Here is a 23,345-nt window from a genome sequence, read left to right as displayed (position 1 = left end):
GGTGATTGGTTAATAGGTGCAGCAAACCACCATGGCACACATTTACCTATGTAACAAACCTGCACGTTCCGCACATGTATCCGGAACTTAAAAATTAAAAAATTTTTTTAAAAGATAGTATCTATAGTCCACACTGGGGTTGATAAAATAAAACTGCTCAAGCCAAATGACAGTGCTAGGGCTCTAGTCACCCAGCCCCTCCCAGGCTGCCCCAAGGACTAGGGCGATCAATATCCTGGCACCCCTGAACCTTTGTAGTACACTAGCAGGCCATGATGCATAGTTGGGAAGCTCTGCTCATAGACCTCATCAAAAGGCTTTGCAAGCCCCTAGCCACATTACAAGCTTCTGAAGAACTGAGTTGACATGGAATGGGGGAGGAGTCATGCTCCTTCTCTCTTCACTAAAGTGAGAGATGTTTGACCACACTGAGGACCATAACATTTTGGACCATCTCCAGGTGGTACCTTGAATGTAGATATTATCATTTTCATGGTGTGCAATGACATCTGTGAGTGAAGTCATCAACGAAGAAAAAGAACAGAACAGATTGTGTGGTGATTGAGGCTGACACTGGTTTATGAGAAACTATGAGACATCCCTTTGGGGACACCCAGAAAAAATTGAGGGACACTTAGATTTATTGGAAGAAATTCTCAAGTCAAGAAATATCTGAGTCATAAAAAAAAAACTACTTTTCAGTGCAGTTGAGAGGATTAAAGAAGATAAGTCATGTAAAGTCTGGCACACAGTAAGTACTCCATAAGTAGTAACTGGGATTATATGTGTTGGATATTCTATTAGTCAAGACTCATTTGCTGCAAGTAACAGAAAATAACTGAAACGTGCTTAAGCCAATAAAAAATTGTGTGTGTGTGCGTGTGTGTGTGTGTGCGTAGTGTTTATTGTAAGAAAACAAAGTTATCTCATGGCACTTGAGTAAAAGAATTTACCTGGACCTCAGGAGGGAATGGAACCAAAGACTGAAAAGCCATTCAGAATTCAGACAACTTCAGTAAGTGAATTTCTCTATGGACCAACTTCCTCTGTTTCTCGGTTTACTCAGTGGACAAACAGCACATCGAAATTCCTGAGTTCACCTACTCTCCAGTCCATGTGGAGAATTTCTTAATGCAGACTCCCAAAAACAATATCTGATTAGCTAATCCGGGTCAGGTGTACAAACATTCTTCCTATAAATTTTAGCCTGGAATGTGGAGTCCCCTAGCATAAACATTGCCCTTGGTGATTGAAGTGAGCAGATGCCAATGTTTCTCTCTCTCAGGTCTGATCGAGGTCTCAGCAGGGAAAAGAGAGAGCACACTCCCCTTAGGACAGTTATAGGAAGGTTTAATAAAAGGACGACAGAAGTGCAAGAGTGTAGGGAACAGAAATAGGGCGGGGTCTAAGCCAGGCTTTTACCACCCATCGGCCCAACCAGAAAAGGAGAAGGAACAGTCATCAGAACCCAAAGGCTCAGAGAAGTTGTGAAATTCCTATGTGAACTGCAGCTGCCCAAGATAACTCTCCAGGAAGGGAGCCTAGAAAATAAATTCCCTCACGTCACCCGCCTCCTGCTCTAGGATCGCCTACAAGAAAGTCACCCATTGGCCAAACCAGGAAGTGAGAAAGACCCTTGATGAGGTAGCCTCTACAGGCCTGCCTGCCAGGGAGGAGACGGAGGGAGAAAGGTGCAGAGTGCATCATTCGGGGTGGATCTTTTCACATTATTCCGTAACAGCGAAGGAAATAACTCCTCTAGGCAGGTTTAAATGGCTCTGTTTTGAAAACATATGGTGAGTTTACAGCATCACATCTATGGTCAGGCTCCAATAACCTTAATCCCCACTTCAGTCAAAATAGGCTACTGACCGTTCTACTTACTCTAATCTCCCACTTTTTGCCCCCCACCCCGCTGCCCTACCTTACTTACCCATCCAAGACCAAATTCAGATCCTACCTACTCCCTAAGACCTTTCATCAAACAAACTCTCCCTCCGCTAATTTCTTTATGCTCCGTGCACCTTGCAGCACCATTTTCCATGTGCTGTATAAAAATTGTGTTGTATAACAATTTTTGTCCAAGTTCATGTTCACTCATCTCTGCATCCCTATGGAGACTTACGCAGACCATTGCCCATAGAAGACGCTCAAGAATGTTTGCTAAGCAGTTGTTGAAGGAAGTATGAAGAGTTTGGCAAATCTCTTTTTTCCTAAGGCAGTGTTCTTTCTTTTAAGATTGCTTAATAGATACTTTAAGTTTGAAACCTGGAAATGAACACTATTCAACAAGTCAGAACATTTGTGAAATGATTGATGTTTACCTCACAACTCTGGCACTGCTCAGCCGTTGCTCCTGGGTTACTTTTGAAGAACTTTTATTTATATTTTGACTACTTCTGAGAAAGGGTTGATATTAACTAGTATAAAAATGAATCACTCTTGCATCTCTTATAAAGAGATAAGACTAAATGAAAATTATTAAAACTCATATGGATGGCATCTTGAGACTGTGTTAACTTAAAAATCAAATCACATAAAATAAAATTGAAGGTGACTAATAGTATACATATGGTATTTCATTTTACAACTTTTGACCTTATTCTAAGGATTCTCTGGGGATCTAGAAAACTGCTCAATTTTCCAAATGTAACATTAGAAACAGAAAATGATCCAACTTTTCCAGTCTCATAATCACAAGATCACTGTCAAGACTTTTGTCTTTATATTTAGAGGCCCTCCCATGGATGTGTGATTACTATTGAGACCCACATCATTAAAATTGAGGTGGTGAGCCCTTTTCCTTGTTCGACCTGCCATCTTTCCATCCTGTTGCCCTTTAAACTTCTATGGTTGATTCTCTATACTCTTCTTTGCTGCCATACTCAGTCAAACACCATGTCACATTTCTCCTGTCTGCTTACAAATTATTGAATTCTTCTTGACACCAGGGTTCTTTCACAAAGTTGTGAGTACTTAATAAGAAAACACGAGGAAATCAATGAGGAGTTCAACGATGAGGATAAAAATACCTGGAACGGTTTGTGAGAAGGATTAAACAAGGTAATGTGTGCAAAGCATAGAGGCACATGGTAAGCACATGATAAATATTGGGTTTGTAGTTCTACAAATAATGAGAAGAGTAGCTTCTCTCCTTTCTCTTTCCCTTCACTTTGTCTTTGGAGGCCAAACATAAAACTGGCATGGCACACAGTAAGCACTGGGCTCACTTAACATCACCTCTCTCTCTCCCTACTTCTGGGCAGGACTTGCTTGGTTGGTGAATAAGCAGGTTTAAGAAGGAACAGCCTTGGGCTCATTAGCTCATATTCTTTTGCATCACCACTGATAGCATCTTTAAAAAAAGCAGTTCCCACCTCCCACATATCCCCACAAAAACACTTAGTTGTTTCATTGACAGATTTCATCTCTGTTGACTTCTAAATTCTTGACCTTTTAAGGTCAACCTTATGCTACAGTTCTAAACTCTGCCTGGGCAGCCTTCATGACAGGTAAATAGCACTTTGACATGCAAAGCGAGAGAATTTAGCTAGGGAAACAGCCCCTGTGGCCTTGATAACGAGTCTTTGTGGAAAAATGCCAAACTACTACAGAAGAGCCATATCCTGAATTCCCAGCTTCGAATACATTTCTCTCTCATTTTTGAATTATTCAATCCCCTTCAAGTATACCACTGACCATATCTTTCCTCTTCCCAAGCCCTACAATCCTGCAGTGAATTGTAATAATAACAGTTAATACCACCAATTACACCATGACAAGCTCTTGGCATACACTATCCCATTTGGCCCTCATATTAACTCTATGATGTAGGTACTGACATTATTTCTATTTTACAGGTGAGCTACTGAGGTTTGGGGAAGTTAATTGCCCACAGTAAAATCACGGGTAAATGGTGAACACAAACACATTTCTGAATCCAAAACCAGTACTTTAAAAAAAATTTTAGCCCAGGCGTGGTGGCTCATGCCTGTAATCCCAACACTTTGGGAGGCCGAGGCAGGCGGATCACCTGAGGTCGGGAGTTCAAGACCAGCCTGACCAACATGGAAAAACCCTGTCTCTACTAAAAAAACAAAAATTAGCCAGGCATGGTGGCGCATACCTGTAATCCCAGCTACTTGGGAGGCTGAGGCAGGAGAATCGCTTGAACCCAGGAGGCAGAGGTTGCGGTGAGCTGAGATCGGGCCATTGCACTCTAGTCTCGGTGACAGAGTGAAACTCCATCTCAAAAAAGAAAAAATTAAATTTTATTTATTTTTTGGTGCAGGTGTCCCTTGCAAACAAATCCAGTGCTTTTTCTCTGTACTTCACAGTCCCAGGGAGCTTCCCCACTCTAATCTTCAATCTCACCAGGGCAGTTTTGATAATGTTTTTGGCTATACTCAACTAAATACCCTGCTTCTGTCTTTACCCTGGGCTCATATGCAGTTCAGCTCAGTGCTATGCTGAGTCTATAACAGATACAGATACAAAGAATTCTGCCTTTAATTTCCTAAAACTTAACTTTCTTCACCCAAGTGGGGGTGCTTGTCTCTTTGGAGAGTAAATCCAGGCCTTACTTCTTTTTTGCACAAAATTAGTGAACACATAGCCAAGCACTGGGCATAAGACATTAATCTTTTGTTTCTGTTAACTGATGACTCCCTGAAAAGACCACAAAAATAACCTGTTGGTCAATCAAAGCCAAGTTTATTCCTTATTGCATTAAGGGACAGCACTGCCTTGACAGACTCTAAGTTGTATCTCAGAAGAAGGACTTCAAAGGTAGATATTCATAAGGTTTAGGGAGTCTGGTTTAGGGTGGGATTTTCCATGTGGGGACTTGACTTTGACCAGGCCAAGTTTATGATTTAGGATTGGTAAACCCGGCAAGGCATAGGTTTTGAAGGGACTCTTGAGTTAACAGCTCTTTGATAAGCAATCTGGGTTGGCCAGTTGAACAGTCTGTTGTTCAAATAAATGAATTTTCAGAATGTTCTTAAAACAAATATTTTGCAACTTTATCTTCTTGGACAAGAATTTCCCAAAATACTGAAGTTATGTTAATGTAGCCAGTCCTATTTCATGTGATTGCAAGCAGTTTGTTCAGTCTTCATGTCCCTTATCTGTAAATGGATATTATTATAATGACTCATAGAGTCATTATGAGATTTAATGAGTTAATAGAGGCAAAGCACTTAGGAGAGTGATTAGCCCACAGAAAGTGCTATGTATGTATTTATTATCATCTTTACAACATAGTACATTTAATAAGCCTTGCCCTAGCCAAACTAAGAGGATCTATCAATCTGCATGGGCTTTTTGGGAGGATTTTTCTATGATAAAGTTATATTCATAGCAATGTCTTATGAACTGAATTATGTCCTTTTCAAATGCGTATGTTGAAGCCCTAACCCCCAATGTGACTGTATTTGGAGATAGGGCCTTTATGGAGATAAGGTTAAATGATATCTTAAGGGTGGGACCCTAATCCAATAGGACTGGTGTCCTTATAAGAAGAGGAAATGACACCAGACAGTTCTTTTCTCTCTCCATGTGCATGTTGAGGAAAGGACAATAAGAACATAGTGAGAAGGCAGCTGTCCACAAACCAACAAGAGAGCCCTCAGCAGAAACTGAATTTTCCAGCACTTTGATTTTGGACTTCCAGTCCCCAGAACTGTGAGAAAATAAATTTTTATGGTTTAAGCCACCTAGTCTGTGGTATTTTATGGCAGCCCTAGCAGACTAATAGAACATGATAGCTATCTGACAGTTCCACATTGCCTTGCTTTTTAAAAGCCATTCTAAATAAATAAAATTTATAAATTTTGCATCAGTTCCCCTCAATTTTCTCTTTCCTGAACTCCAGATGTATGTTTCCTGTTGAAAATGAAACTCAGGAGAGGGGGGAGGGGGGAGGGATTGCATTGGGAGTTATACCTGATGTAAATGACAAGTTGATGGGTGCTGATGAGTTGATGGGTGCAGCACACCAACATGGCACAAGTATACATATGTAACAAACCTGCATGTGATGCACATGTACCCTAGAACTTAAAGCATAATTAAAAAAAAAAAAAAAAGAAAATGAAACTCAGTTCCCCCAAAGTGGAACTTCTCACCTCTCTCTTCTAAACATGTTCTCCCAGTGCTCACCTTGGCATTACAGGAACTGCTCTAACACAGGACTGAAGGCAAAGTACTCTCTGATTCCTTCTCCCATCCTCCCATCCAGGCTATTGTTCATTATCTCATTCATTCAACAAATATTAGTACCAGGTGCTGTGCCCAGCATAAAGAATAAAATGATGAGTAAAACAGATGTTAGTCTTTCCCTCACAGAGCACATAGTCCACTGGCAGAAATGGACATTAATCAAATGAAAAGTTGCAATTGCTACAAGTGCTGCTGGGGAAATAGTGACATAAACACAGCTACATCATGCAGAGACAGTCTGCACCCACATACCTTAACTCAGGAATAAGAACTAAGACCGCTTATATCAACATGACTTCACTGTTTGTTCCAGTAACTCTTGCCCAGGGAGGCAAGGCTATATACCAGTGAATATGGTTATTGTTTGCTTTAGGAACTCCTAAAATCAATTTATCTGAACTTTAGCTGCTCAAACAGCCAATTTCTCAGTACAATACGTCGCTTAACTTGCAAACTGCTTGCTCATCGAACAACTGTTTATTTGTCAAGATTTGTCTCAAGACTCTTACCTCACTCTCTTCCCCATTTCTAAATTATTATGTAAAATACTTTAACCAGTTTCAATCAGATTTCCTTAAACTACTTGAGTCTAGGCCTCAAAACCCTGCAGATATCAGCAGGGTTTTCTCCCTTCTGAAACATTTGTAAGTTTTACTTGATCAACAGCATATTTTGGTGGTCTCTAGGAGAGTCTATGGTCAGTAATCACGGTAAACTGATGGTAACCAGGTGCTATGCAATCAAAGTACAGGGATAGGGGTAGATAGAAAGGGACCTGGTCTAAAATGAGAGTAGGGGCCAGGCTCAGTGGCTCATGCCTGTAATCTCAGCAATTTGGAAGACTGAGGCAGGAGGATCACTTGAGTTCAGGAGTTTGAGACCAGCTGGCCAACATGGTGAAACCCCGTCTCTACTAAAAATACAAAAATTAGTCAAGCGTAGTGACGGGCGCCTATAATTCCAGCTACTCAGGAGACTGAGGTGGGAGAATTGCTTGAACCTGGGAGGCAGAGGTTGCAGTGAGCCGAGATCACGTCACTGCACTTCAGCCTGGGCAACAGTGCGAGACTCCATCTCAAAACTAAAATAAAATGAGAGTAGGGAAAGAAGACTCAGAAAAGACTCTGGAGGAAATGATGGGGGCTGAGAACTCAATGCTTAGGAAGAAACAACGAGATGAAGAGTGGAGGAAGAGGCATGTTCTAGGCAAAGGCCTTGAGTTGAGGGAGAATTGTATTCTTTGGAATGGAAAGAAGGCTATTATGGCTGGAGCAGAGAGAATACAGTGAAGGGCAGGAGGAAATGAAGCTAAGTCTTAAGCAGGAGCCAGCATGATTATGAGGACCTTGTAGGATATGTTGAGGATTTGAGCTTTTATTCCTGAAAGTAGCGGGAAACCACTGGAATGTTTAAAGCAAAAGAGTGACAGGATCTGGTCAGGAGCAGTGGTTCACACCTGTAATCCCAATACTTTGGGAAGCTGAGGCAGGAAGATTACTTGAGCCCACGAGTTCCAGACAAATCTAGGCAACATAGTGAGACCTTGTCTCTTCAAAAATGTAAAAATTAACTGAGCTCGGGGACATGCACTCATAGAATTTTAAAGAAAATTCTTTTAAAGAAGACAGCCTGGGAAACATGGTGAAACCCCATTTGTAAAAATAAAAATAAAAATTAGCTGGGTGTGGTGACATGTGTCTGTAGTCCCAGCTACTCGAGAGCTAAGGTGGGAGGACTGCTGGAGCCTGGGAGGTCTAGGCTACAGTGAACCATGATCATGCCACTGCACCACATCCCGGGTGACAGAGTGAGACCTTGTCTTAAAAAAAAAAAAAAAAAAAGTAATAAGATCTGATGTGACACCTTTGGGAGACAGTTAAGAGCTGCTATAGAACTCTAGAAAAAAGACTAAAATGAATATGACCCCCATATGGTAATTCAAATGCATCCTGTTTATGATTCCTCCTCCCAGTTTAGGCTTTCATCATAGCCTCTTCACCTAGTCCATGATCACCTAACTACCTCTCTGATCTCAGTATCCAGCTTTGTAAAACAAGTGTAAGTAATAACACCTATGTGGTCCACTTCATTCAACAAACATTTTTTAGTAACTCTCATATGCCTAGCACAGTGCTTAGTCCCAGAAATTTAGTCATGAGCAAGACAAACACATACCCTGTCCTCTAAAACCACAAGCCCATGTAAAATAATGTACGTGAAAGCTCTTTGAAAACTATAAGACTGTATTAGCACTCTTGATTGCAAGTGACGGGGACATCAATCAAACAGCAAAAGCAAAGGGGAATTTATTAGCTCATGTGCCTGAAAACTCTAGGAGTATCCTGGCTTGGGTGTCTTTGGATCTAGGTAATGACAAGCAAGATCCACACTTTTTCCTATCTCTTAGGCTATTCCACATGATCAACAAGATGACCATCAGCAGTGCAATCTTTGTAGAAAGAATATAGTCATGCATCACTTAACGATGGGGACACATTCTGAGAAACGCATCAGTAGGTGATTTCATTGTCATGCAAACATCATAGATGTGTATATAGTATAGCCTATTGCTCCTGGGCTGCAAACTTGTACAGCATGTTACTGTGCTGAATACAGTAGGCAGTTGTAACACAATGGTATTTTTGTGTCTAAACATATCTACACATAGAAAAGGTAGAGTACAAATATGATGATATAATCAGATATGGGACCACTGTCATATATGCAGTCTATCATTGACTCAAGTGTGGTTATGCAGCACATGACTATACATCTTTCCCAAGAGCTCCTAGAGAAAAATTCAGGGCAGGATTTTGGTTGGCCTCATTTCCTTGAGGCAGCGAGAACCCCCCTTGATGTAGAATTCTGGCCAGGCCTGGATCATGTGTCCACTCCTGGAGAAGGGAATTGGAAGAGTCAATCCTCCCGAACCATATACAGTGAACAGTATTTCTATGGGATGGTGTAGGGGAAGACTGCTCTCCAGTGAAAGGTTTGCTGGGAAGAAACAAATACAACAACATATGCCCACAACAAAGATGCCATAAACAAATATTAGGCTTTATAATTGGGACCAAAATATCTGATATAATTAGGACCAAGGCTATCTTTGTGAAATCTTTTATAGGTCTCAAGATAAATACCAGGCAGAAAGAAAGAAGAAATAGCAAGGGAAAAATTAAAATGGAATATTTGCTAGAGGAGATGTAGGATGAGTCAAGCACGTGATTTTCAAGATAAGAGACCTGACAGTGTTTTCATTCTTAGGAAAGTAGAGTTGAGAACACTGGAGAGAAAGAAAAAAATCAAGGAAAAGCAGGTCAAGGAAAAGAAAGAAGAAAGAACATAGGAAGAGGATTTTAGTCTTGAGGAGGGACATTCTATCTTTTGACACAGGAAGGAAAAGGGTTTGATGGATATGGATGTACTATATTTAAAGTACATCAATTGTTGAACAGAGTTTATTTTCACTTTGAAACACCTGTTTTATAGAAATGGTCTTAGTATTGTTTTATAGTGTAACTGCAGTATTTTCTTCTTGGTGTTACATGAAATAATGTTGTTTCTTAAAATCAATAGTCTCAGAGTTGATGAAATTTGGTAACTATGTAAGCAATCTAAAGGCTTTCATGCTGACAGGTTTTCTGAGCAAGGAGAGTAGGGGATGATGTGAGACAATTTGCTGATGGGGATAGGGCTGGGATTCGGATTAGGTCAGCACAGTCCCTGCTCTGGTGTGACCCTCAGCTCCACCAGTCACTGGTGGGATCTATAGTCAAGTTGCTTCACCTCTCTAAGTTTCAGTTTTCTCATCTATAAAATAACAGTACTTAACCTATATGTTTGAGGTGAAGATTAAATAAGATAAATATGTGGGAAAAACAACTTAGCCTATTGCCTGAACCATAGAAAATGTGAGCAAAGGTTGCTGCTTTTGCTGTTCTTATATTTGGTTTCAGTGAGATGTGAATATTTGGAACAGCTGCCAAGCAAATGAGAGAGGGAGCTGAGAACAATAGAAGGTGAACCCATTTGGGAGATGAAACAATGGACTACAGTGTCACAGTTGGCCCAGTGGCACGTGTTCCTCCAACAGCGTTGGGCTGATCAGGCGATCAGTGTAGGTACGACAATGGCAGGTTGTACCATCAGATGTTTGGCCGGGTAAGTACAGCAACATGCCAGCCATACCTCTGTTGCTGGGCCTTTGATCTTCCACTATCTTGCCAGGAACACTGTTTCCCTGTAATTGCATGGCTCACTCACCCCCTTACCTCCTGCAGATGCCCCTCAAATATCACTTCTATAGGGATGCCTCCCTGGCCACCCCACCTAAAGTAGCTCTCTCTACCTCAGTCTGCTTGATACTTTCATGAGTGAACCATGGCCCCTAACATTAGGGTACATTTTAATTTGTCTATGTATTTATTGCATACCTTTCTGGCAAGTAAGGTGGCAGTGACTTAGCTTGGTTCAATGATCTATCAGTGCCTCGTCTAGAACAGACACACAAATGATTGGTAAATCAATACATGAAGAAATGAAAATAAAGGGTGAGAGGGCAATTCAGGTAATCATTCAAAGTGGAGGCTTCATTGGGATTTTATTCTGAGCAATGAGAAGCCATGCGGGATTTTAGGTAGAGTTACATGATTGGAATTTTGTTTTAAACAACAAAAATATAATTGTCTCCATTTTATAACTAAGAAAACGGAAGTTCAGAGGGTGAAGCTATTGATTCAAAAATCACAAAGCAGGCCAGGCATAGTGGCTTGTGCTTGTAATCCCAGGACTTCAGGAAGCCAAGGCAGAAAGACCGTTTGAGCTCAGGAGTTAGAGACCGGCCTGCACAACATAATGAGACAGCATCCCTACTAACCGTCTCTACTGCCAATTAAAAAAAAAATTAGCTGGGCATAGTGGCACATGCCTCTAGTCCCTGCTACTTGGGAGGTTGAGGTGGGAGAATTGTTTGAGCCACGGAGGTCAAGGCTCCGCAGCTACAGTGAACAATTATGTCACCACTGTATTCCAGCCTGGGTAACTGAGGGAGACCCTGTTTCAAAAAAAGAGAAAACCAGAATCACAAAGCAAGTGGCCATGCTGGAACTGAAACTCAAGCAGCCTAAACTCATGCTCTTAGCCAACACACTCTGTCTCTCTAAAAGATATATGCAGCACCTTAAATGCCAGGGCACCTCAAATGCCAAGAAAGCAACATGCCATCTCTGTGTGGGACCTATGCATGCCCAGCCAACAACACAAGCTATGTTCTATAGTAATTTTTTGTGAGTGTGTCTTTCTAGCTTAAAGAAAGCCACTGCCCTTACCACTCCCTTCAACTCCAGTGTAATATAAATGAGTAAGAAGGGTATCATGAAGTATATCAGCCTTAGCCCCCAAGTCTAGAGGAATTCTTCCTTGAAATATCAGCCCCTGCCCCTCACACCCCTTGTGAAGGGAACTTCCCTATCCCTATCCCCTGATCTGTTGTGGTTGGGTTTGTTCCTTGTGATCCCAGCTACAGTCATGATGAACCCCAAGGGCAACCATTCCATTGGTTAGGCAGTGACGTATTACAATGGGTTCAGTAAGATTCTGCAACCCCCAGGACCTAGAAAATACTAAGAGATCTGCCTCTTAGCAGTGTTAACAGGAGCAAACATATAGGCAGAAAAGGCTGGAGAGTAGAGAGAGGAAAATGCAGCTAATAGCCAAGTGTGGCAGTGTTGGTCTAAGCTGGTGTTTGTCTTTGGTTCCTGAGCAGTTTCCAGAAGAAACGCACCTGTATTCTTACAATACCCCTGCTCTTTCTGAGGTAACGTAGAAACCTGACCAAGCCAAGCTAAAGCAAGTTCCCAGGTCACTCTGATATTTTCTTTTGTGTGTGTGTGTGTTTTTTTTTTTTTCTTTTGAGACAGAGTCTTGCTCTGTCACCCAGGCTGGAGCGTGGTCAGCTCACTGCAAACTCCACCTCCTGGGTTCAAGCTATTCTCATGCCTCAGCCTCTTGAGTAGCTGGGATTACAGGTGTGGGTCACCACACTCAGCTAATTTTTATATTTTTAGTAGAGACGGGGTTTTGCCATGTTGGCCAGACTGGTCTCAAACTTCTGGCCTCAAGAGATCCTCCCGCCTTGACCTCCCAAAGTGCTGGGATTATAGGTGTGAGCCACTGCACCCAGCCAACTCTGATATTTTCAAACGGTACCTCCATCTGCTCCTCATGGTGGCTCACCAGTCTACCTGCCTCTACTATCTGCTATCCCTGTGACCATCTTCTCTGTGAGTGCTGGAAAGCCAGTCCCCTGTCTGAAGTCAAGTCCAATTTTCCTGACTTACATTGATGGGATTCCAATTGATGCCTCTCCCTTTTCTGATATGGGATACCATATTCTAACCATGAAAAGCATCTCACCAAGACCCTCTTTTTTTCTACCCAGGTATCTTCCTCTTATTTTTACCACAACTGCTAACCCAGTCTAGAACTAAGGATCCTAAAAATAATCCCAGCAAGTCAAAGCCACCTACTAATATTCAATTCAATTTGATAAGCTCAAAATAAGCATCTATTATGTGCTAAGAGCTGGGAACAACTGTGCTCAAGGGAGGTAATTTTTGACGAAGCCTCAACCTAGCCATAAATAAATAAATAAATAAATAAATAAATAAATCCACAGCCTTGTAGTCTTACTTTGGTCTTGGAGTCACAGTTCTGTTGTGTACAGAGAGTTCTGTTCCAAAAAACATGGAAAAGTAATGGTTTCTCTTTCCTGTGAGCTTAAGAACCTGAAGTTGGTAATTTGCTGGCCTACCAAACTCATGGAACATAATGCACGAAAAGCTGATTAAAACGAAAGCATGTCTTCTTGTCTCATGGACTGAATACTTCCATTAAGGTTTGAATGTCCTCTTTGTTCCTTTAAATGATGGCATGTGGCCAAGTCATTAACTTTCTGATAGCCTGTCCTCTTCCTTAGCAATCTGATCCACATCTACACTGGGTGACTCAAATTTCATGGCTGCCTTCATGGGAATGGGGAATGAACAAACATGTGGAGTGTTAAATCTGAAAGGACATTGCCTAAGATAAACGTAAGAGAAAAACTGAATAAAACAATGCTTTTTTGCCTGTTTTATATACAGTATCTCTGCAATCTTTTAGTTTTTCTAGTCTTATTTTAAAAAGTTAACAGGCTGGGTGTGGTGGCTCACACTTGTAATCCCAGAACTTTGGGAGGCTGAGGTGGGTGAATCACCTGAGGTCAGGAGTTTGAGACCAGCCTGGTCAACATGGTGAAACCCCACCTCTACTAAAAATACAAGAATTAGCTGGGCCTGGTGGTGTGCACCTGTAATCTCAGCTACTTGGGAGGCTGAGGCAGGAGAATTGCTTGAACCCAGAAGGCAGAGGTTGCAGTGAGCCAAGATATTACCACTGCATTCTAGCCTGGTGACAGAACAAGACTCCGTCTCAAAACAAAACAAAACAAACAAACAAACAAAAAACAGCAAAATTGACCTTATCTGTATGTTTATTTCTATAATTTGGGGGTATTGTGCAGAGCAGGGTCTTGCTCTGTTACCTGGGCTAGAGTGCAGCAGTGCAGTCATAGTGCACTCTAGCTGTGACCTCTTAGGCTCAAGCAATCCTCCTTCCTCAACCTGCGTGCCACCACACCAGCTAATTTTTTATTGCCAGTAGACATGTGGTCTTGCTACGTAGCCCAGGCTGGTCTTGAACCCCCGGCCTCAAGCAATCCTCCTGCATCAGCCTCCCAAAGTGCTGGGTTACAGGCATGAGCCACCACACCTGGCCAGTTCTATACATTTTGACACATGTATAAATTCATGTAACTTCCATCACAACCAAGATGCAGAACAGTTCAATCACCCCAGAAAACTCCCTCGTGTTATCCCTTTGCCATTCCATTCCTCTCCTACCCCTAATTCCTAACAGATCACAAATCGTTGATCTGTTATCTATCACTGTGGTTTTGTCTTTTAGAAATTTTCATATAAATGGAATCATGTAGCATGTAACCTTTTGAGACAGGCTCCTTTCACTCAGTGATATAGTTTGACTGTGTCCCTACCCAAATCTCATCTTGAATTGTAGTAATCCCCACATGCCAAGGGCAGGGCCAAGTGGAGATAATTGAATCTTGGGGGTGGATTCCCCCATACTGTCCTCAGGGTAGTGAATAAGTCTCACAAGATCTGATGGTTTGATAAGTGGGTGTTCCCCTGCACAAGTTCTCTTGCCTGTAACCGTGTAAGAAGTGACTTTGCTCCTCATTTGCCTTCTGCCATCATTGTGAAGCCTCCCCAGCCATGTGGAATGTGAGTCAATTAAATCTCTTTCCTTTATAAATTACCCAGTCTCAGGTATGTCTTTATTAGCAGCGTGAGAATAGACTAATACACGCAGCTAGTGCCTTTGAGATTCACCCAAGTTGTTGCATGATTCAGTAGTTGGTTTCTTTATGTCATTGAATTGTATTTCATTATTTACATGTACCAAATGTATTCGCCAGTTGAAAGAATTTGGGTTGTTTCATTTGTGGTAATTATTAATAGAGCTACTATATAAACGTTTCTCTATAAGGCGTTATTTTGTAAACTTACTTATTTCTCTATGCTAAATACCTAAGGGGTGAGATTGCTGGATATGGTGGTGGATATATGTTGAACTTCATTTAAAAGTTGACAAACTTTTTTCCAGAGTACCTGTATTATCTTACATTCTCACCAGAAAAGTTTGAGAGTTCCAGTGGCTCAGCATTCTTGCTACCACTTGGTATTTCAGGGTTTTTTTATTTTTTTATTTTAGCCTTAGTAGTAGGTGTGTAATTATGGCTTTAATTTGCATTTTCTAATGGCTAGTGATGTTGGACATTTTTTCATGGCTTTATTTACCATCTATACATCCTCTTTGGTAAAGTATCTATTGAAGGTTTTATCCATTTAAAAACTGGATTGTTTTCTTGTTGAAATTTAAGAATTCTTTATATATTCTGGATAAAAGTCTTTTGTTGGAAATGTGATTTGCATATATTTTATTCCATCTGTAGCTTTTATTTTCACACTCTTAACAATGTCTTTTGCAGTGCAAAAGTTTTTAATTCTGGTGAAATCCAACATGTCAATTTCTTCCTTTACGGATTGTGCTTTTGTTGTCATGACTAAAAACTCTTTCCTTAACCCAAAGTCATGAAGATTTTTATCCCATTTTCTTCTAAAAGTTTTACAGGTGTACATTTTATATTTATATCTGTGATCCACTGTTTTTTATCCTTTATACTGTTAATATGGTGAATTGCATTGACTGATATTTAACATTAGATCATGCATTCACAATATAAATTCCATTTGGTGTGGTATATTATTCTTTTTATATATTTTTGGATTTGAATGTATTGAGGATTTTTCATCCGTTGTCATGAGCAATATTGGTTTGTAGTTTTCTTATACTGTCTTTAGTTGTTATATCAGGTAATGCTGGCCCCTAAAATGAATTAAGTAGTATTTCTTCCTCTTCTCTTTTCTGAAGAGATTTTATAGAATTGGTGTTTTTTCTTCTTTACATGTTTGGTAGCATTTACTAGTGAAACAGTCTACACCTGGAAATTTCCTTTTTTTGAAGGTTATTAATTAGGAATTAATTCCTTTAATAGTTATAGGGCTATTTGGGTTATCTATTTCATCTTGGGTAAGTGGTGGTAGTTTTATGGTTTTTTATGAATTGGCCTAGTTTTTCTAAGTTGCCAAATTTATATGTGTACAGTTGTTCAAAGTATTCTCTTATCCTTTTCATGTCTGTGGAGTCTAGTGATATCCCCTTTCAACCTGATAGTGGTGACTGGTGTCTTTTTTTTCAATCTGTATAATGGTATGTATTCACTATTTTGGTATGTATTTATATGTATTTCTGGTAAGTATTTAAACTGTATGTATTTACTTTTTTTTAACTCTATCATTCTGGTTCTTTTACCTTCTTATTCTTTTTGTGAGACAGAGTGTCCCTCTTGTTGCCCGGGCTAGAGTGTAATGGCACAATCTCGGCTCACTGCAACCTCCACCTCCTGGGTTCAAGCGATTCTTCTGCCTCAGCCTACCGAGTAGCTGGTGTTACAGGCATGCGCCACCATGCCTGGCTAATTTTGTGATTTTAGTAGAGATGGGGTTTCTCCATGTGGTCAGGCTGGTCTCAAACTCCCGGCCTCAGATGATCCACCTGCCTCTGCCTCCCAAAGTACTGGGATTACAGGCATGAGCCACCGTACCCGGCCCATTCTGGCTCTTTTAAATATGTGTCTGTGTTCTGGTTCTTTAAATATACATACTTTAGGCCAGGCACGGTAGCTCACCCCTGTAATCCCAGCACTTTGGGAGGCCGAGGCGGGTGAATCACGAGGTCAGGAGATCGAGACCATCCTGGCTAACATGGTGAAACCCCGTCTCTACCAAAAATACAAAAGTTTAGCCGGGCGTTGTGGCAGGTACCTGTAGTCCCAGCTGCTTGGGAGGCTGAGGCAGGAGAATAGCATGAACCTGGGAGGTGGAGCTTGCAGTGAGCCAAGATCGCATCACTGCCCTCCAGCCTGGGCGACAAAGCAAGACTCTGTCTCAAAAAAAAAAAAAAAAAAAAAATATATATATATATATATACACACACACACACACACACACACACACACTTTAAAGAACCAGCCATTGGTTTCATTGGCTTTTCTATTGTTTTTCTTTTCTATTGTTTTGTGTTCATGGATTGTGCTCTTATATTTATTTATTTATTTTTTCCTTTGGGATTATTTTAATCTTCTTTTCCCTAATTTCTTGAATTGAAAATTTAGATGATTGATTTGAAATTCTCCTCTAAGCACTGCTTTAGTTGAGTCTTATAATTTCAATGCATCTACTTAACTTTTCAAAATTTACTTAGAATCCATATTTTACTACATGGACTGTAGAAACCTTACCACCATGCAGATTTATTTTCCCTTCCTGCTTTGTGTTGTAGTTGTCTTATTGATTATGTTTATATACATTGAAAACTCTAGCAGACAATGTTTTAATTTTTGCTTTCAACCATCAAGCGTATATTAAAATATTCATAAAAGAAGAATAACCTACTTTCCAAGATATTTGCCATGTCTGTTGCTCTTCCTTCTGCATCACAATTTCCTTCTAGGATCATTTCACTTCTGTCTGAAGAACCCCTTTCAGTTCTTTTAAGATATGACTGCTATCAGTGAATTATCCTAGGTTTTCTTTATATGAGAGTGGTGTTTTGTTTTTGTTTTTGTTTTTTACAAGATGGAGTCTTGCTCTGTCTCCCAGAGCTGGAGTGCAATGGTGTGATCTTGGCTCACTGCAACCTCTGCCTCCTGAGTTCAAGTAATTCTCCTGCCTCAGCCTCCCGAGTAGCTAGGATTACAGGCGCATGCCACCATGCCTGGCTAATTTTTGTATTTTTAGTAGAGACAGGGTTTCACCATGTTGGCCAGGCTGGTCTCGTACTCCTGATCTCAAAATCACCTGCCTCAGCCTCCAAAAGTGCTGGGATTACAGGCGTGAGCCACTGCGCTCAGCCTCTCTCTGTTATTCAAATACAACAATTTCTATTGATCTGTCTCCAAGTACACTTTTTTCTTTGTTGATTTTTTTCTGCTATTGAGCCTATCCAGTGAGTTATATTTAAGTTATATTTTTCAGTTCTAACATTTCAAACCTTCTTTAAATCTTCTATTTCTTTGCTGAGGCATTCTGTTATTCCACCTATGTAAGAGTTTATTTCCTTACTCGGTGGAACATTTTTACAATAGCTCTGCTAGCAAGTCTTTGTCAGCCAGACTAAGTGAGTCATGATCTTCCTGGTTCTTTGCACGCTGCACACTTGTGGATTGTATTCTAGACGTTTTGAATGATATGTTATAAGATGTGGAGTCTTGTTTAACTCCTACAAAGAATGTCTATATTTTTGTTTTAGCAGGTAATTGACACAACGGGTTCAGCTCATAAGTTCTGACCAGCCATTTGTGGGTTAAGATTCCAATGCCAGTCTGGTTTCTAAAGCCTTTGTAGTCCTTTTCAAGTCTGTCTCATGTATGTGCCTTCCCAGTCTCAAGCCAAAGATCTGGGCAGTGGACAGTCTTTTGGTTCAGTTCTTTATGCCTATGTTGGGTAGCATCAGATCTGTGCCTTTCCAAATCAAGGGTGAGCCCAAGAGCTCATAAACAATTTTAAGGGCTATAATCCTGAACTCCTTTCTCTCTGTGATCTCCTTATACCCCCTGGTGTCCTGGGGCTCTCACCTTTTTCTGTGGTCAGAAATCTGGACTTCTGGTGGCCTTACTCTGTTGTGCACTTTCTGAAACTGTCCCCACATCTCAGATCAAGTGATGAGGGAACACGGAGGTAGAAAAAGCCACAGGAGTTCATCTTACCCTCTCTGGGCCACAGCTCCTCCAACTGGAGAGGAATGTTCCTCTTTCTCAGTTTTGATTCCCGTGTGCTCCTGTTATTGCTACCGCTGCAGTAATTAGTAGGGTCTAACATAAATGAAAGACTGGAGGAAAGGGAAAAAATTTAAAATAATTGTTTTTATCTCCTAGTGCTAGGCATTCCTTTCCCACTCTACGAGCTGTAATTGGAGGATCCCTCCTGAGCTCTCTCTGTGTCTTAGTATCTATGTTGGGTTTCAGGCAGTCTTGTGTTCATTTCAAAGGAAACTGGAGGGGAAAAAAATGACACACTCACCATTTTGGTCTTCATCTCCAATCTGCCTGCTGTTCTTTACTTTTCAGAGTCCTCAGATGCTCCACTTATTCTGCCCAGGTTTTTTAGCCGCATTCAGTGGGAGGAACAGGGTGGTGTGAGTACACTTACTCCATTGTACCTGGAATCAGAACCCCTTCAATATTTTTTGAAAACTCCAAGAGGCAAGAAAATAATAAAGTTTCTTATTCTAAATTTCCTGCCTAACTGCATGTTTAGACCTATTAATGCTGGGAAGAGGAAAAATGTAAGTGCGGGTGGATGAGGTGGGACTATCATCTAGTCATGTGAAACATTTTAAAGCCAAAAAAAGGAAAGAATGTCTTTTAAGCTTTACTTTTACAGGCTTCTGTTTTACCCAGTACCATCTGTGGGAAAGGAAATAAGAATTGAAAGGCAAAAATTAAAATAAGTCTTGGAATCAGTAAAGGACTAAAGAAAGTTTTACTGGGCAAGTTAGTATGGATTCAGGAAAGAAGGAAATGCACTATACTTACTGAGGTTTTTTTGTACCATCTCCAAGCCAGAGCTTGCCAGGAATTTCCCTTTTTCCATTCACCCTGCTCATAAGCCCACCACAAAGAGCAAGACTTGGGTTTGCCTTAGCCTACGCTTGAGACAGAAATAAACCTTTTACCTCCTAACAGAGGACTAAGCTGTGAGACTCTGAAAGCTTTACTTATTGCTTACCTTCTTTTTGTTTTTTTCCTTTTATAGCCTTATGTATTCTGAATTTCCTTACCTTTTGGTCACACAAATACAAGTTTTGGTTCTTGTATTTCCATGTAGTCCATGGAGTTAGGTCACAATAGAGATCAACCTCCACACAATGCGCCACTGTGTTAGCTGGTTTCATTCTGAACCAATTAATTCTGGTGTGCGTGTGTGCATGTGTGCGTGTGTGTGTGTACTTTGGGAAATTGTAAAAGTCAGAGTTTAATCAAGGATATAAGATCCTGAATTAGGAGTCTCCCGATAAGCTAGTTTTTCTCCAAAGCCTTTCCTACAAGTGTCTTTAAAATAAGCTCCCATCCTGTTACTGGTGTAGTCAGAAACACCATTTCCTCCAATCTTCAAGGGCTAGGGGTGAGAAAAGGATTGCTGGGTACAATTTATAAGATAAAAATACAAGTTATTCATCCCAGATCAGAAACTAAATTTACTTAGAAGCTTATGTTGTTTGCCCAGAGATGACTGTCATGGAAAACACCATGGAACCTCTGCTAAAATGATGGTTGTTCTTCACCCAAAGCACTGTCTCTCCTCTCAGGAGCCTGGCAGGAAATAGAATTATGGGAAGTAAACTGCTATCAGCCTAACAGTCTAACCTAGAGCAACCAGATTGCAGGCTTTTGTGGGTTTGGGATCACGTGTTCTTTACTTTTACTTATGCTGAATAATAATCCTTCCACATGGTGGGAAATCCACATGATTTTTAACTAAGTGGTATCTGGACCAGACCTGAGAGAGTGGATTCATTCATAAACCAACCTTTACCAAGTTTCCTGCTAGTGGCAAGGCTTTGTTCTATATCTATATATTGGGGATGGAAGAACAAAATAAATCCCTGTCTCAGAGAGACTGCCTTTTAGTGGGAGAATCAGAGGATAACCAACTAACCAAATAAATATAATACAATGGCAGGTGGTAATAAGTGGTTTAAAGAGAAAGATAAGTGGAAGAGACTAGTGTAGGCTGAGGCCAAACAATGATTACTAGTGATCAACAGTGGTCGTAGGCTTCTCTGAAGAGGTGTATTTAAACTGAAGCTTCAGTAAAGAGAGACAATAAGCTATTCAAAGGGGAGATGATCTAGACTAAGAGAACAGCAAGGCCAAAGGCTCTGAGGAAGAAGGATAGATGTTCAAGGACACACATACACACACACACACACAATTCAGATAGAATTGATTAGGAAGGAAAAACAGATGATTTGCATGGAGTAGCCAGCTGGCTTCCAGTTCAGTTTCAGGTAGGATCACCTTGATATATCTGGTCCTCAATATTCCTGGAGGGCTCAAGAAGGGGAAAGACCCTAAATGTGTTTCATAAATCAGGTCTCTCTAATAAAGGCTCAAGTCTCAAGAGATTTTGGCTTATTCCCACAGTCCTGAAATAATTCATTCAACAATTTGTAATAATTAGGAAGCTCTTACCATGTGCCAGATACTGTGCAATTAATCATTATCATGGCTTGGCATAGAAACTGGAAAATATCTTTGGACTTATTTTCCTGGGAAGTAATTATTACAGTGGCAAGTGGTGTTAAGTCAACTAGTCCTGTTGCAGACTTGAAATACTCTGGATGGAACTGGCTGTTCTTTCTTTCTATATTATTGGGTGCTTCTCTTGGAGTGCTCCAGGCCTTAGTCCTTGGTTCTTGTCTCTATTATATACTCTCTTCTGTGTTATCTAGTCTTATAAATATAATCTCTATGGCTATTGATGTGAAATTTACATTTGTATTCACACATTTATCCTAAACTCTAAACTCTTTTACTTAACTCCCTACTTGTCCTCTCTATTAGACTACCTGATACACATTTCAAACCTAATGTGCCCAACACTGAATTTCTAATCTTCCTCTCCAATCCTCCTCTGCCCACAGTCTCCCTGATCTGAAGCTGAGTCAATGACAGCTTCATCCTTGTTCAGGATCAAAACCTCAAAATCAAGTGTGACTTTTCTCTTTCCTCAAATCTCATATCCAGTCCTCTAACAAATCCTGTTGGCTCAATGTTCAAAATATACTCAAACTCTGACCATTATTTACATGTCCACTGCTATCAGTCTAGTCCAAGCTACCATCATTTTTCACCTGGATTATTTCTCCTCTGCAGCCTCTTCTCAAAACAGCTGCAAGATACTTTCAAAATTTGTCAGCTCGTGCCACTCTCTGGCCCAATTCCTGCAATGGTGTCCCATTTCATTGAAAGTGAAAAATGGAAATCTTGCAGCAGCCTGGAATTCTCCTTCCCCACATTGATTCCCGGGCTTCACATCAACTCCTTTTTTCTTTTCTCACTTTGAATCACACTGGCCTTTTTGCCTTGAACTTGTTGGGTTATCTCCTGCTTCACTGTTCCCTCTGCCTGGATTCTCTTCCCCAGCTACATATATGGCCAATATCTTCTCCTTTATACCTTGGCATAAATACCACCTTCTTAGTGATGCCACTCTGAACATCCTATTTAAAACTGCAAGCTTCCCCACAATGCTCCCTCATCCTGCTCTTTTTCTTAAGCTTCCCTTATCACATCTAACATACCATGTAATTTACTCATTGTTTATTATTAATTGGCTGCCTGTCTCCCCTCACTAGGCATCAGTTCCACAAGAACATGGAATGCTTTGCTTACTCATGGAATCTCAAGCATATAGACTAGTGTCTGACACATAGTAAGTATTCAGTGTTTCCGTTTTGTGAATGAAATGATTATTCTGTGATATGTTGTCCTTCCCACTGGCCTATCAGCTATATCTAATGCAAGTCATTGCATTCTTAGGCCTTTAATAATTCTAGGTCTTTAATAAGTGTTTTTGATGGGCTGTTGAGCCAGAAGAATGCACTAATTATGCAGTATTTTGTAAATTTTTTTCATCTAGTTTCTATTTCATGGAAATTTTTGCCAAAAGGTCATCGTTATATGGAGCACCTTTCATTTTATTTTCTTTTTATTGAAGAAGAATACGTGTATAGAAAAGTACAACTATCATAAGTACAGCTTGTTGTAATTTCACAAAAAGAATTCACTCAGATAACCAATACCCAGAGGAGGAAACACAACATCACCAGCCCCAAGATGCCCCTTCATCTTCCCTTCCTGACTTCTGATATTACAAATTAGTTTAACACAGTTTATTTTAAAAACACCATACTCAGATTTCAATAGTTTCAATAATGCTTATATAAAAAACTGACTTTAAAAAATTGATCTGATTTCTCCCGTCACTGACAAAGACAACATAAAAATGGAACTTGTCTTTAAAAAGGCACAAACAGAAGGAATTTATCAGAAGTTCACACTTCAAGATAGACTTTCTGGCAAAATCAATTAAGTATAGATATTGGATATATCTACTTCTACCTCATGTACATTTAGGAAACACCATGAAATACATTACTTGTCAGAAATATATGTCAAGGGCTAAGCTATTGCTTTGTTGCCTTATTGGCTTGTAATATTGATGCTGTTATATCTCTAAGGATTTTCTTAAACCAAGTGAGAAGAAGCTTGATGAAGAACCATTTCACTTAAACTTAAGGGTAAAGAACTGCACAGACGTGGGTGAGCTGTTATTCTTTATCCCCTCACACCCTCAGATCTATTCTCAGCTCTTCTC

The 23,345-nt window shown here is 40.4% G+C and overlaps 1 long non-coding RNA gene across 1 annotated transcript in view; it reads right to left on the bottom strand.

The window, feature by feature from the left end:
• Positions 1-4,126: 4,126 nt before the first annotated feature.
• LOC107000962 (uncharacterized) overlaps positions 4,127-23,345 on the bottom strand; it is a 41,749-nt gene continuing 22,530 nt past the window's right edge. Inside the window, exons 3-4 of the long non-coding RNA XR_003720735.2 lie at positions 18,984-19,122; positions 4,127-4,248 (exon numbers count right to left, since the gene is read on the bottom strand). This is a non-coding gene — a long non-coding RNA (uncharacterized LOC107000962). The remainder of the gene's footprint in view (positions 4,249-18,983; positions 19,123-23,345) is intronic.

Source organism: Macaca mulatta, chromosome 11 (genome assembly GCF_049350105.2).
Source record: "Macaca mulatta isolate MMU2019108-1 chromosome 11, T2T-MMU8v2.0, whole genome shotgun sequence".
Taxonomy (NCBI): domain Eukaryota; kingdom Metazoa; phylum Chordata; class Mammalia; order Primates; family Cercopithecidae; genus Macaca; species Macaca mulatta.
The sequence above is the reverse complement of the archived record's forward strand: the minus strand, read 5'-3'. Positions and strand labels throughout refer to the sequence as shown.